This window comes from Nicotiana attenuata, chromosome 6 (genome assembly GCF_001879085.1).
Source record: "Nicotiana attenuata strain UT chromosome 6, NIATTr2, whole genome shotgun sequence".
Classification (NCBI taxonomy): Eukaryota; Viridiplantae; Streptophyta; class Magnoliopsida; order Solanales; family Solanaceae; genus Nicotiana; species Nicotiana attenuata.
The window spans coordinates 25,333,766-25,345,171 of NC_031994.1; positions in this window are offsets into that span (position 1 = coordinate 25,333,766).

Genomic DNA, 11,406 nt, shown 5'->3' on the forward strand with positions numbered 1-11,406 from the left:
CCCGGCCTGCGAAGTAGCTGCTGCTGTGGTGGCCTCAGTGGGTGGCACTGGTGGGCACAGCTGGTGCCTGAACTGGTGCTGCTGGAGCCTGATTCGGAGCTGGGGCAGCGGGTGGATCAACAGGTGCTGCCCTTGCCGCTCTGCTTCTGCCACGACCACGACCACGACCACGACCACGACCGCGTCCACAGCCTCTGGTGGCCTCAGTGGGTGGCACTGGTGGTCGTCCACCTCGTCCGGTAGCGCGAGTCCTCGCCATCTGCGAGAGAATAGAATACAGAAGTTTAGTTCTCGGATCAACAAAGTCGCACGACAAGAATTTCAAGAATTTGAAGTTTTTCCTAAAGGTTATGCAGCCTTTCGAGGATAAATACAGACGTCTCCGTACCGATCCGCGAGACACTACTAAACCTGCTCATGACTCGCGAGACCTATGTAACCTAGGCTCTGATACCAATTTGTCACGACCCAATTCCCGAACCCAATCGTGATGGTGCCTCGAGTGAAGACAAGGCCAGCCAGAACAAACGAGACACCTCTTTTAGACAGTTAATTAATATAAATAGATCTAAAACATGTTTAAGATAGCCATAATTGGGGAAACAGCGATAATAACAAGGATAACCATCCCAACACAGCCCAAACCGGGGTGTCACAAGTCATGAGATACTACAGAATCTGCTATAAGTCTACAAAGTATGAAGTCCAATAAAATAGTCTGAAGAAAACATAAATGATAGAGGATAGGGGAGACACAGGGCTGCGGACGTCAACAGTTACCTCGTAACTCCACATCACTGCCTGGCCTGGAAGGATCAGCGCTCAGGAGCGGACTCTGCTATGCCTGCATCTGCACACACGGTGCAGGGAGTAATGTGAGTACTCCGACCCAGCGAGTAATAATTATAAATAACGACTGAAGGCATGAAAACACATAAAGGCACAAAGCAATTCTATATCAGGCAGTAAATCACTTAAAGCAGTAAAACCGTGAAGGATCAAATGAAATCTTTTTTTATGAAAAACAGGTAGATCAGGTAAAACAACAGGTAAATAGCAAGTAGAAATCTGCCCCTCGGGCTCAGTATCAATCGCTCGGAACAGTATCAGCCCCTCGGGCTCAGCATCAGTCACTCAGCATAGTATCAGCCCCTCGGGCTCACTCTCAGATCATGTGGTTGCCCGCGCTTACTGTGGGTGTGCAGACTCCGGAGGGGCCCCTTATGACCCAAGAGCTATATCAAGCCACCTCGTGGCATCATCACTCGGCACTCATCCTCACATCACTCGGCCTCCCATCACTCAAGCCACCTCGTGGTATATAAAGTATCTCATATCACTCAACATATCCTCACATATGGCCCTCGGCCTCACTCAGTCCAGAAATCATCACAAGCCCCATCGGGCATCAGTAAAACAATAGTGCTCAGCCCAAACAACATTTGAAATATCATTTAAGTCTAAAAATTCAAGTAAAAGTGGCTGAGTTTGTAAAGCAGTATTAATCAATAGGACTGAGTTCAAGTAATTATGTCAAAATAGTGAGGAAATAGTGATAAAAGTCCACGATGGATTCAAATAGTCGGCATGAAGCCCAAATACGGCGATAAGCCCAAATCATGATGATAACCAACAAGTCTCAGTCACATACGCGGTAAAAACATCAATCGGGACGGACCAAGTCACAATCCCCAATAGTAAACGACCTCGCGCACGTCATTAAGCGCGTGTCTCACCTCAATATAGCACTACGTTGTGCATTCCGGGGTTTCAAACCCTCAGGACATCATTTACAATCATTACTCACCTCAAGCCGGCCAAAACTCTAGCTCGCTATGCCCTTGACTCTCAAATTAGCCTCCTCGCGTGTCGAATCTGACCAAAACCACAACGAATACATCACAATAGGCTAAGGGAACAAAACCCAATCGAAAATAATCGAAAAACATCAAAAATGCCGAAATTTGCAAAACCCGAGCCCCGGGCCCACTTCTCGAAACTCGGAAATTTTCACATCAACGGGTTCCTTATCTCGCCACGAGTCTATACATATCAAGAACTCTCAAATCTGAGCTCAAATGACCTATCAAAATCCAATCTAAAATCTCCAATTTCCAAGCCCTAGTTCTTCCCCTTTTTGCTAAGTTTTCATAAATTTTTAGGTTAATTCCACAATTAAATCATGTTTCTAGTTCATAAAACTTACCTCCAATCAATCCTCTTCGAAACCCTCTTCAACTTCTCCCAAATAGCTCTCAAAATATTCAACAATGGAGGAAAAATGGCTTAGACTCGCGGAGGAAATGTTTTAAAAACCCTTCTGCCCAGCTGTGCTTTTCTTCTATGCGATCGCGGCCCCAGGCTCGCGATCACGAAGAGAAATATTCCAAGGCCTCCAAATTGGCCTATGCGAACGCGATCTTCCTGGTGCGAACGCGATGAACAGATAAGCTGGGTCTCCAGGTCCTCTTACGCGAACGCGGACTCCTCAATGTGAACGCGAAGAACCAATAACTTCCCCTCCGCGATCGCGGACCATCTATTGCGAACGCGTAGAGTAAAACTCCGGCCTGCTCAAATCCTTCTATGCGATAGCGGCCCCAAGCTCGCGATCGCTAAGGCCAAATCGAACCTGCAACATCTGCTGCATTTCTGCAATCTCTCCAAGACTCAAACTTCCCGTTTAGCCATCCGAAATCACCCCGAGGCCCCTGTTCCAATCATCCTAAAACATCATCCAAACTTGTTCCAATCATCAAAACACCTCAAACAACACTAAAACCATCAATTCTCATCGAATTCAAGCCTAAGTTCTTCAAAAACTTACGAAACACGCATTCGATCAAAAACCTAAACAAATCACCTCCGAATGGCCTGAATTTTTACACACACATCCCAAATCACCTAACGAAGTTGCTGCAACTCTCGGAATTCCATTCCGACCGTCAGATCAAAATCTCACCTATCAACCGGAATTCGCCAAAATAGTAACTTCGCCAATTCAAGCCTAATTCTACACCGGGCCTCCACAACCACTTCCGATCACACTCCTAAGTCACAAATCATCTCCCGAAGCTAACCGAATCACCGAAAATCACATCCGAGCCCTCTAACACATAAGTCAACATCCGGTTGACTTTTCCAAACCAAACCTTCCTTAATGAGACTAAGTGTCTCATTTCCTACCAAAACCAGTCCAACTCAACTCGACTGCACATGACACGGATAATGAAGCATAAGGAAGCATAAAATGAAATGGGGTGGTAACTCATGAGACGACTGGCTGGGTCATCACAGTTTATTGCTAGTATACATCTTTAAATATTGCCTTGTTAGTATGTGTAATACAATAAATATATTTATTTTTAAAAGTTTGTTGCAAATATATGCATATGAATTATTATTTTAAGTGATTTATTAGCTAATTTAGCGCTTGAGACCATTGAAGTAAGATTATAATGCATATGCTTGAAATAAAAATGATTATAAGATGTAAAAAGAATTCACTAATAAATCACAAATTGTGGTTCGTATAAATATCTATAATTTTTTTTTAGCCAAGTGAAACTGCCACGCTCAAGAAATGTGGCCTATAAGATAAGAAAGACCACGTCTCAAACATGTAGCTTTAGGAAAAGAAAATAGTTGCCTTATGAGGTGCCAAAAGCGTGGCCATTGTATCATATAGGCTACGCTTTTGAAGCGTGGCTTTCAAAGCAACACTTGAAAAGCGTGGCCTTAAGAAAAAGGTTATGCTAGTTTAGGCCATCCCTACAAAAGCGTTGCCTAAAGTCAAAAAGTGTGGCCTTTGATCAATGCCACACTTTTTGATAGTTTAGGCCACACTTTTTGAAGGTGGCTAAAGGCATAAAATGTCGTAGTGTATTTTGATGATTTGAGTGCACGAGTAAGTTCGTATGATGTTTTTAGACTTGCATGCATGTTTGGTTTAGAGCCCCGAGGACTCGATATGTTTTGGATAGGCCACAGAGTGATTAGAACTTGGGAAACTCAGCTGAAGCATCGGGTATTTTTGCACAGGCCTCTGATATCGCAATTTCGAGATCAGGCTTCGCAATTGCAAAGTGAACAGGCCTGGAAATGCGACAATAATGTCGCAAATGCCAACCAGGCCTGGGAAGGCCACCCTTGCAAATGCGAACTTCTGGCCGGAATTGCAAAGGCCCTTCTGTCGCAAATGCGACATATTCATCGCAAATGCGAAGGAAACAGTAATTCAAAAGGTTCACAATTGCGAACCCCTGATTGCAATTGCGATAACTGCGGCCTGTTATGTGAGATTTCAGACAGGATTTTCTTCATTTTTCAATTCTCTCAAACCCTAAACATCCCTAGGCATTTTTTGAAGACCCAAACTTCTCCAAATCATTGGTATGTGATTTATAACTCATCTTTTTGGGTGTTCTTGGGTGGAATTTGGGAATTTCAAAATTTGGGAAATTAATTTGAGGTCGGATTCCAAAACCAATTGCATATCCGGGCTCGGGGTAAATGGGTAACCGAGTTTTTGTCCGAACTTCGAGTTTTGACCAAGTGGGCCCGGGGTGGGGTTTTGACTTTTTGGGAAAAACATTGGGAAATTCATATTCATTCTTTACAATTAGTTTAATTCGAATTTATTGATGTTATTAAATTAATTATGACTAGATACGAGTGAATTGGTGGTGGAATCGAGAGGTAAAGCGGTGGTTGAGTGTTGAATTGTCCGTTGGCTTGAGGTAAGTGTTTGGTCTAACCTTGACTTGAGGGACTAGGGATCCCCGACTTGCTTGCTATGTGAATATCATGTGTGTGGCGAATAGGTGTGGTGGCGAGTACCTATGCGCCACCAAATCACTTGTTTAGCCCGTTTCCCCTTATTTCTTGCTTTCTTGACTTGATTGCTACTTGATCATAAATGTTTCCATGTCTAATTGCTTGATGTTAACTATTGTTCTCTTTATTGAATTATTTAATTGTTTCATGTTAATCTTTGATGTTCCCGTTGAGGTATTAATGGTTTCGTAGCTTCCTTTTATTACCCCGTTAGCTTATATGGATTCATTGGTGCCTTATGGTGTATATTGGTTGGTCTCGCTGATTTGTTTTCATGAGTGAAGTTTCATAATCGTAGCGATATTCCATTTTGTAGTTTGAAGTATAAGAATTGTGGAAATTGAGTTCACTTATGAAACACCTTGTACTTATTCGTTGTGATTGGTGTTGATACATATATATGTTGGGATCGGGTTGCACGCCGCAACAGGAGGAATAAGGGAGAATTCTGATTGTCTGGTGGGATTGGATTGCACGCCGCAACAAGGAGCAATAAGGGTGGACAGGTGGGATCGGGTTGTGCGTCGCAACATGAGGAATAAGGGTGATACGTGTTGAGGAGTAATAAGGGAGGACAGGTGGGATCGGATTGCGCGCCGCAACAAGGAGGAATAAGGGAGAATATTGATACTGTTATTGTTGGAATATTGATATTTTTAATGTTTATATGGTGGGATCGGGATGAACGCCGTATCAGTTATGGTTTTGGCTTTTATTTCTGTTGAAGTCTATTACTGAGATATTGAAAACTTCCAAAGGATTGTTATAGCTGGATACTAGTAGAATGGCTGAGTCATGTGTTTCTTTAATGCAAGTTCTGGTTATTTTTCATTTCTATACCTCTGTTCTATTATTATAGACGATTGCACGTTATATATATATATATATANTATATATATATATATATATATATATATATATATATATATATATATATATATTGTTATGCCTCGCCATAGCCTCATCACCACTTCGTCGAGGCTAGGATCGGCACTTACCAGTAAATGGGGTCGGTTGTAGTGATACTACACTCTGCACACTTTGTGCAGATCCCGGTGCTGGACCATACGAACCATAGTTCGAGGTTGCTGCCTTCAGTCCAGTGGAGACCCGAGGTAGTCCTGCAGCAGGCCTTGGCGTCCCCTTCTATCCTGTTCTATTTCTGTTTTATGTATTTCTGAAAAAGATGTGTATTTCGTTGTTCGGACTATTATATGTAATATTCGTAGATGGTCTGTGAGATTGTGACACAAGTTCTGGGTGGATGTTACTTTGGTTTTTGTTATTATGTAAAGTTAAGCTTTTAAATTATTTTGTTCCGCTTTTGTTTCACTGGTTTATTTTGTTAAGTCTTAAATATTTGAAAGATAAAGGAAAAAGGTAGGATATTCTGAAACGTTGGCTTGCCTAGCGAGTACAATGTTAGACGCCATAACGGTCCTGATGGTGGAAAAATCGGGTCGTGACAAGTTGGTATCATAGCTCTAGGTTACTTAGGTCTCACAATTCACGGACAAACTTAGTAGAGTCTGAGGGATCGGTACTGAGACGTGTGTGCTTATCCCCTAGAGGCTACAAAGTTAGGAATAGTTTCCCTTCTATTCATCTCTGTCGTGTGGTTTGATCTCTCAATGCTAATTGAAGTCTCTACTCTGATCTTTCGCAGATGGAGAGAATGCGTACCGCTTCATCAGCTGACCAGTAACCCGAGCCCCCGATGGCAGCTCCTAGAAGGGGCAGAGGACGAGGCTGAGGCCGTGCTAGAGGCCGAGGTAGGGGCAAGGCACAGCCCAGAGCAGCAGCACCAGAAGCGGAGCCTCAGGTTGAGTTTGATGATGAGGTTCCGGCCCAGACCGTTCCAGCGGGACCAGCTCAGGTCCTAGAGGGGTTCATAGCTACCCCGGTACTCCAGGATGCTCTGGCCCGTCTGGTGGGCCTTAGGGAGAGTGTCACTCAGGAAGGCATACTTCCAATAGCACCAGCCGTCTCTCTCGTGCTGGGTGAGGAGCACACACTCCTTCTAATCACACACTGGAGCAGATGGCTCCCCAATTTCAAACTCCAGCAGCTCAGCCAGTTGGGGTAGTCCCGACGGGTGTTGTTGTAATGACCCAGCAGGTCGTTTCATGAGTTACCAATTCGTTTCCCCTATTTCTACTTCTTTATGTCTTGTTCAGCCGTATTATATGGTATCGTGTTGGTTGGTTCGAGTTCGGAGTGACGTTGGAGAGATTTGAGACACTAAGTCTCTCTTGAGTGAGCTTAAGTTGGAAAAGTCGACCGGATGTTGACTTATGTGAATAATGTCTCGGATGTGAATTTTGACGGTTCGGATAGCTTCGTTAGGTGATTTTGGACTTAAGAGCGTGATCGGAATGTATTTTTGAGGTCCGTTGTAGGTTTAGCCTAAAATTGGAGAAATTGGAATATTGGCGTTTTCCGGTTGATAGTGAAAATTTTGATATAGGGGTCGGAATGGAATTCTGGAAATTGGAGTAGGTCTGCTGTGTCATTTGTGACGTGTGTGCAAAATTTCACGTCATTCGGGTGAGGTTTGATAGACTCTTTGATCGTTTGCGGAATTTGAAAGTTTCTAAGTTCTTAGGCTTGAATCTGAGGTTGATTTGATGTTTTGGCATTGTTTTGAGTATTCCAAAGGTTGGAACAAGTTTGAATGATGTTATTAGATATGTTGGAATGTGTGGTTGAGGGCCCAAGGGCCTCGGGTGTGTTTCGGATGCTCAACGGGGCATTTTTGGACTTGAGGAGATAGCAGGTTTTCTGTTGTTCTGTTGCAGACATTTTGTTCTTCGCGATCGCGTAGGATTTGTTGGACAGAGGTGAGATTTGTTCTACGCGATCGTAGAGGTTAGGATGTGATCACGATTGGCGGTGAAGATGTGGTTCGCGAACGCGTGGTCAGGATCGCGTTCGCGTCGAAGAGAAGGAGCTGGTGTAAAGTGGTAAGGTTTGTTCTATGCGATCACGTGGGAGAGGCCGAGATCGCGTGGGTCAGCAAAGGCAGTGCTTCGCGATCGCTTGGAGGTTTACGCGATCGCATAGGGCTAAATGAGGGCAGTCAATTTTTGTGCTCCGCGATCGCGAGGCAGTTTTCACGATCGCGATGAAGTAAATTAAATCCCTGGAAAGAATGTTTAAATAGGGGACTTCACGATTTTTGGCCATATTTCACCATTGTTGAGCGATTTTGGAGCTTTTTGGTAGAGATTGAAGAGGTATTCGAAGGGGAACAGTTGGAGGTAAGATTATTGAACCTAAAACTCGATTCTGTGTTGATTTTCAATTGTTTAAACATGGAATCTATGGAAATTAGTGGTTAAAATTGGAGGTTTAGGGCTCGAAATTGGAGACATTGATTTAGGGATTTGATGGGTCCTTTTTGGTTGGATTTTAATGCTCTTGGTATGTATGAACTCGTGAGAGTTTAAGGATTCTAGTTTTGTGATTCTTATTGGAATCCAAGACGTGGGTCCGGGGATAGGATTTTATCAATTTCAGGATTTTAACGTAAATTTGGTTATTTTTGTGTGGGCTTTGTTCTTTAGCCTATTTTGATGTTATAATTCTGATTTTGGATAGATTCGGGGCAAGTTGAGGCCGATTCGAGAGGCAAAGGCATCGCGGGCTAGAGTTTGGACCGGATTGAGGTAAGTAATGATTGTAAATGTTGTCCTGAGGGTATGAAACCCCAGATTTCACATCGTTATGCTACTTTAAAGTGACGCACACGGTAGATGGCGAGCGTGGGGTCGTGCACCGTTGGGTATTGTGACTCGGTCCATCCCGTATGACTATTGAGTCACGTATTTAATTGGAAACTGTTTGATATTATTCTATTTTGGAAAGTATTACTATATTTGGGGCCAAGTGCCATGTTTGAGACTTATGCTGACTGTTTGGACCCTTGGGGGCTTTTTACTACTGTTTCTTGTTTAATATTTACACTCAGTCATGCTATGCCTCACTGATTTTGTAACTTGCCTTTATTCACTCCTTTTGAATTTTATAAATGATATTTTGAGCCGAGTACCTGTTTTACTGTTAGCCCGAGGGGCTTGAGTGAGTTCTGACTGAGTGAGGCCGAGGGCTTGTATTGTGAGGATACCATGGGATCGGGCTGAACAGCGCAGCGAGTTGTACTCATTGTGATATATGAGAGGCCAGGGGCCTGATTTATTATGCCACGAGATGGCTTCTGATAGCGCTTGGGCTGTAGGAGCCCTTCCGGAGTTTGAACACCCCCAGTGTGCGCGGGTACCCAGTGTGTGTGATGTGATATTGCCCGAAGGGCTGTAGTTGTTTCATGTTGTTGCCCCAGGGGCTAATTACGAGTGATTGTGAGGCAGCCCGAGGGGCTGGATTAGTTGATATTTTTGCCCGAGGGGCGATTTATGGAACATGTTTTGCCCGAGGAGCTGTTTACATTTCTATCCTTTTACTCTTTGTTTTCACCATTTTTTTGTAACTATTAAAAGTTGTTTTAAAAGGGTTTTTACTGAACTGAGTCATTTTTACGAGTTAACTGATTTACTATACTATTCTGGACATATACTGTTGTGCTGTAGTGCTATGACGTGGGATTTCCTGTTTTCTTACTACTCAGCTGCTTTTACTTTCATTACTTACTAAGTTGGCGTACTCACATTACTCCCTACACCTTATGTGCAGATCCAGGAGTCGTGGGACGCGATAGTGAGTGCTGATCAGTTGTGCAGCAGGTCTCCAGAGTTGACTAGGTAGTTGCTTGTCGATTCGCAGCCCTGTGCTTCTCCTTCCTATCTTGTTCTGATTGTCTTAGCTAGCGTTTGGACATAGATTTGGTTGAAACTTGAGAAAATAAATTTTGAAGTAGTTTCGAAAAATAATTTTTGGAAGTTGAAATTATGTTTGGACATGCATTTTATTTGAAAAAGAATTTGAAGTTTTGTGAGTGGGAGAACAAGTTTCACCCAAAAACTACCCTAAACTAGATTTCGGGAACTTGAAAAATAATTTCAGAAATTTTTCAAAAATAGATCATTAAACTATGAACGAACAATGTTTTCAAAAAAGATTTGAAAAAAAGTAGCCAAAACCTATGGCCAAACGGGAGCTTAGTATTTTATTTTTGAATTTTGTTGTCTTTTCTTGTTCCTAGATGAGTTTGTAGTCGCTCATGACTGGTGACACCCCGATGTCGGGCTTGTGTTATATTTCTGCACTGCTTGTTTTAAACTTATATTATATGGGATTTTAGTATTTAATAGCTTAAAATGGTCTTTCTTATGATTTTCTGGTTGGTGTTGGGTTAGAGTCGGCTGGCCTAGTTTCACGATAGGCGCCATCACGACTGCGATAGTTTTAGAGTCGTGACAAGTTGGTATCAGAGCCTTGGTTACATAGGTCTCACAAGTCATGAGCGGGTTTAGTAGAGTCTTGCGGATTGGTACGGAGATATCTGTACTTATCCTCGGGAGGCTGCAGAACCTTTTAGGAAAAATTCTTGTTCTTGAATTCCTGTCATGCGAATCTATTGATTCTAGTACCAAACTTCTGTTATTCTATTCTCTCACAGATGGTGAAGACACTCTCTACCGGTCAGGATGGACGACCACCAATACCACCAGCTGGGGTCACTAGAGGCCGAGGACGCGGTCGAGGCCGTGGTAGGGGCAGAGGTATAGCCCCCACAACAGCTAGGGCAGCATCTGCAGATCCACCAGCCACCCCAGTTCATGATCATGTCCCAGTTGTGGATGCTCCAGCAGCACCAGCTCAGGCACCTGTTGTGCCTATTGTGATTCCAGGCCTTCAGGAGGCCCTGGCCCAGATTCTATTAGTGTGCACTGGCCTAGCTCGGTCGGTCTCAGTTACTACGGCCGCAGCTACTTCTTAGGCCGGGGGAGGAACTCAGACTCCTGTCGCTCGCACACCTGAGCAGGTCGTGCAGGGACTTCAGAGACCAGTTGCACCTCCAGCCCAGTCGATTGCAACTTCTCAAGGCTATGTAGCTCCTGTTATGCTAGAGGCCGAGCAGCGCAGATTGGAGAGGTTTGGGAGACTTCAGCCTCTGACTTTCAGTGGTGTAGAGGGCGAGGATGCCCATGGTTTCTTGGACAAGTGTTAGAGGATGCTTTAGACCGCGGGTATTTTGGAGACCAGTGGGGTCTCGTTCACCACTTTCCATGTCTCCGGGGCTGCACTTATGTGGTGGGAGGCATACGAGAGGGCGTAGGACAGTTGACATAGCGCCCCTTTCTTGGCAGTAGTTTTCCATTCTCTTCCTGGAGAAGTTTGTACATGAGTCTCGCCGAGAAGAGCTGCGCAGGTAGTACGAGAAGCTTCGTCGAGGCGACCGATCTGTTATGAGATGCGGTTCTCTAAGTTGGCTCGTCATGCAGTATGGTTGATTCCCACATATCGAGAGAGGATCAGAAGATCAGTAGGTTTCTAGATGGCCTTGATTTTCAGATTTGGTTGCTTATGACCAGAGAGAGAGTATCTGGTGCTACCTTCGATGAGGTTGTTGACATAGCTCGACAGATTGAGATGGTTCATGGTTAGGAGAGG